Raw genomic sequence first — 4,811 nt, 5'->3', positions numbered from 1 at the left:
CATTCCTGCTTTCTGAACATTTATACTTCTGTGAACTTTACCCTTTTACCCCCCCCACACACACACACACAACCTTTCTTTTTCACCGACCTTCCCTACCAATTCTTCAAATCCTAATTTTGATGATGTCACTTTTTCCTGTTCTCAGACTCTGCCACATTCCTGGCATGTTTTCCTATAGAACCCTAACCTTCATCCATCACACACTCATCTCACCCTGGCATAATTCCTTGTTAATAAGTCAATAATAAGTAAAAAACTAGAGCAAGAACAGGAATATTTACTGAGTGCTTACTATGTGCCAGGGACTATGGCTGGTTTTTTCAGGCCCTATCCTAATCAATCCTCACGCTGACTCTATGAGACGAGGTCTTATTGTTCCCATTCCGAGGAAACAGGCTGAAACAGATTCAGGAAATTGTCCAGGATCACCCAGCTAGTAAGTTCCACGACTGAGATTCAAACCTGACTCTCGGTGACTTTGACCCATGTTCTTAACCTTGTGCCAAATGGTCTCTGCTCCAACCCTGGTCATACTCTAGGCTATGAGAAAAACAAAAGAAAACACACAGAACCTGAAACCCAAACCGTGTTTAAAACAAGCGCTTAGTAAATTGGTAAGTTCTGAAAGACTCCTCCGACTTTCCCATCATTCTTTGGTGCAGTAGCATGGTTGGGACTGGGGAGCTGCTGTAGTCAACTAAGCTCATTGGAAACCCATGGAAGTGAATTAAAGACACGTGGCTTGTGCTGGCCTACCTAGCCACATTATAGGTTCCTGGGGCATATGGGCACCAGCTCATTTAGAAGGCATTTTTAACAAAGGTACACAACAGAAATGTTCAGCATATATTAGAGTAGGTAGGGATTCATAAAAATCTTAAATTAACTTGCTTTTTGTAGCCATTCCGAGAGGGGCAAATTATCATGAGACCTAATTTCCTTCAGCGCACGGAGCAGGGGCGTGGCCAATTCCAAGGCTGTGGATTGGAGGGCCCCATGCTCCAGCCCCACCTTCTCTCCCACCACCCGCCACGTCGTTTAAAATAATCCCTTCATGCTCATCCTTCCCAAGGCGGTGCCAATTATAAACACTCTCTCCCAGATATTTTTAAATGACATAAAAAATTCATGTTAATAAAAAGATAGGTTTAAGTAAAAACAAACAAACAAACAGAAAAACCTTACTGCCACTTTCTCAAAGAAAACATTTTGGTGTTTACCTTTCCAGTATTTGGGTTTTTCTTTTTAAATAACACGTGACATTGTATATCCACACACAGAATTACTTATATTCGTATACACACGTACCTATGTATGTGTATGTGTTCACGTCCTTTCCCACATTGTGATTATATTAAATGTGCAATTTGCCCCTCCCCCTTTTAATACTACCATTTCTAGACAATAATATGCATCTACACTGTCATTTTAAATAGTGCTATGGCATTCTGTTGTACGGCTTAACTGAATTTATTTAACACTCGAGTGTTGTTGCAGATTTATGTTGCCTGACCAACTCTGTTGTAAACAGCGCCTCCAGGAACATCCTCATACTTACCGCTGTGAGCACCTGTCCCATTATTTTTTAAAACAAACTTCCCAGGCACTGTATCTTAAAAACCAGTTACTAATTACCACTGGCTGTTGTAATCCCTCCTTCATAGCTTGGTGTGAATTAATATGAAGGCTTTTTTTTTTTTTTTAATAACTGTTATGAGCCCCAACAATATAAGGATGCTTGTTGAAGGTGAGGTTGGGTAGGTGTTTGGGAAAAGAGAGGTACAGGAGAAAAAAATGTCTGGGGCGGGGTGGAGGTGGGGGGATACGGACATTACCAGAGGCAGATAGGACCTGGCACCATGGGACTAACTGGAGATTTTAGTCAGGCTGAGGATCTTGAATTAAAGCAAAATAAACAACAACAACAAAAAAACCCAGCATTTGCCTCCTTGATTTGCAGTTTCATCAACCCTAGACCTTCGGCATGAAATCTGGGAATGGCTGTCTTTGTTGATCTTTTGGAAAATACTTTAGCCATCAAGAGCCACACAAATATTCAAACTGTTTGATATAGTAGTAGTATTCCTGGAAGTACATTCTAAGGAACTAACACCAAAGAAAGATATAGCTATTGCACAAGTTGTTCTTTAAAAGAGTTATTTTAAGTAACAGAAAGTTATACTCAATGAAAATAGTCAACAGTTAATTATGGTACCGTTACCTGATAAAATAGCAGGTAGCCATCTGATACTAGCTGTGTGATCTTGGGAAAATTATTTAATCTTTCATCTGTTAAATGGGGTGGGTTAATAACATTTATTTTTGCAGACTTGTTATTAGGAGAAAATAAGATATTATTTGAAAAGCACCTAGTGTGGCGCCAGACACATAGTAAGTGTTGGACAACTAGCAGCTAAGTATACAAAGAATCTGTTATATTTATGGAAATGAATGTGATATAAACAAAAAGCTGCCCACAAAACATACATGTACTTATCAACCATGGGGAACCCCCTGTATCTGAAACTGTGTATCTCTTTGACTCAGTGTGGACTTTGTGGGTCCTCAGCTTCAAGACCTGGACACTCAGCCTTGTCAATACTTTGTGGTGTCAGGCTGTGAGAGTCTGTCCTTTCTCTAAATTAACAAAAGCCTGAAGTAGACACTAGAGTGCCAATGTATTGACTTACTAAAAGAAATGTTAAATATCACGTGGATCACAGATATTTGTTCTAGCACAATGATGCATTTTATCCCCAGAGGCAAGAAACAGAGAGAGCCAAAGCAGAAACAGAAGCCACAATATAGGATAAAATTATGGAAGCGTCAAACCCTAATGCAGGGGTCCCCAAACTACGGCCCGCGGGCCACATGTGGCCCCCTGAGGCCATTTATCTGGCCCTCGCAGCACTTCCGGAAGGGGCACCTCTTTCATTGGTGGTCAGTGAGAGGAGCATAGTTCCCATTGAAATACTGGTCAGTTTGTTGATTTAAATTTACTTGTTCTTTATTTTAAATATTGTATTTGTTCCCGTTTTGTTTTTTTACTTTAAAATAAGATATGTGCAGTGTGCATAGGGATTTGTTCATAGTTTTTTTTTATAGTCTGGCCCTCCAACGGTCTGAGGGACAGTGAACTGGCCCCCTGTATAAAAAGTTTGGGGACCCCTGCCCTAATGAAACCCCATTGTTCATCGATGGATAAATGGACAAACAAAATGTAATGTGTGCATGCAATAGAATATTATAAAATCTGATATATACTACAACATGGATGAAACCTTGAAAACATTATGCAAAGTAAAATAAAACAGACAGAAAAGGACAAATATATAGAATTCTACTTATATAAGGTACTGAGACTAAGCAAATTTATAGAGATAGAAAGTAGAAAAGAAGTCCTGGCTGGTTAGCGCAGTTAGTTAGAGCATCGTCCTGATATGCCAAGGGTGCAAGTCCCATTCCCGGTCAGGGCACATACAAGAATCAGCCAGTGAATGCATAAACAAGTGGAACAACAAATTGATGTTTCTCTCTCTCTCTCCTTTCCTCTCTCTCTAAAATCAATTTTAAAATATTTTTTTAAAAAAGTAGAATAAAGGGTCGACTGGGAGAAAGAATGGTGAGTTACTGTTTAATAGGTGCAGAGTTTCCGTTTGGGATGATGGTAAAGTTCCGAAGATAAATGGGGGAGATGCCTGCATGACAATGTGTATGTACAAAATGCCACTGAATTGTACACGAAAAATATCTTAAATGGTAAATTTTATGTTATATACATTTTATCACTAGCCCCCTAAAAACCCAAAACCTAACAAAAGAGGCAGTGCAGCATGGTCGTTAAGAGCATGGGCTCTATTAAGAAAGGGAGAGCAAGCATGGGCCGTGATGCCAGGCTGTACAGGTTCACGCTCAGTGCCTTCACTGGCCACGTGCCCTTAGATAACTTAGGCTCTCTGTAAACCATCTGCAAAGTGGAGACTCTGATAACACTACAGTTCCTAGAGTTGTCATGATTAAAATGAATAGATATATGTGAAGTTGTGAGTTCTAGAACAATGCTGGGCACATAGTAAGTTCTATATAATGGCTAAAAAAAAAGGGAAAAAATTCTTGGTGTCTCATGAAGATTGTTAAGATGGATCACAGATACTCAATGTCTGTGGAACTGAAGCACCCTTGTGTAGCAGACCCATAGAGCATCATAAGGATGCTTGGCAAGCATGGAGCCAACCAGGAGAAAAGAGAGAAATTGTGTATCTAATCGTATCCAGGTAAGACAGCCTGACTTTATCATAGGGATTGTTTTGCCAGCAGACTTGGAAACAATCAAAACCCATTGACTAAAGCTCTGTGTCTCCCAAGAGGGTGCTGGTCAGAGTGGCTGGGCTTGCTTTAGCCACTGTCCATTGTCAGCACTTCCAAGGCTGACCAGCTCCTCTCCAAAGCATGTGGACACCCCGACTCCTTTGGATAACCTCCCTTTCTCCGCTCCATTTTAATGTGTTGTCTTTACAGTTTGGTTTCCCAAGAGACTTCTACTTCTCTGGAAGGAAATGTGGAAAATGACAGCAGCCTGATTTATGGGTGGTTGCAGAATTGTGGGTAAAATATTTTGAGTTCTGTTACTGGAGCTATAATGGCTGTACAATTTTAAAAACAGATTTTAAATATATCATTGTTTCCCATTTGTAAGCAATTTTCGGTTGGTGTCTGATTATTCAGAGCATTGCATGCAGCATGAGTAATGAGATGTGAAAGGGAAGCTGGATCAGGCCACTGGGTCTGATATTCATTTCAGCCTGTTA

This window comes from Saccopteryx bilineata, chromosome 1, assembly GCF_036850765.1.
Source record: "Saccopteryx bilineata isolate mSacBil1 chromosome 1, mSacBil1_pri_phased_curated, whole genome shotgun sequence".
In the NCBI taxonomy this organism is placed as follows: domain Eukaryota; kingdom Metazoa; phylum Chordata; class Mammalia; order Chiroptera; family Emballonuridae; genus Saccopteryx; species Saccopteryx bilineata.
The sequence above is the reverse complement of the archived record's forward strand: the minus strand, read 5'-3'. Positions refer to the sequence as shown.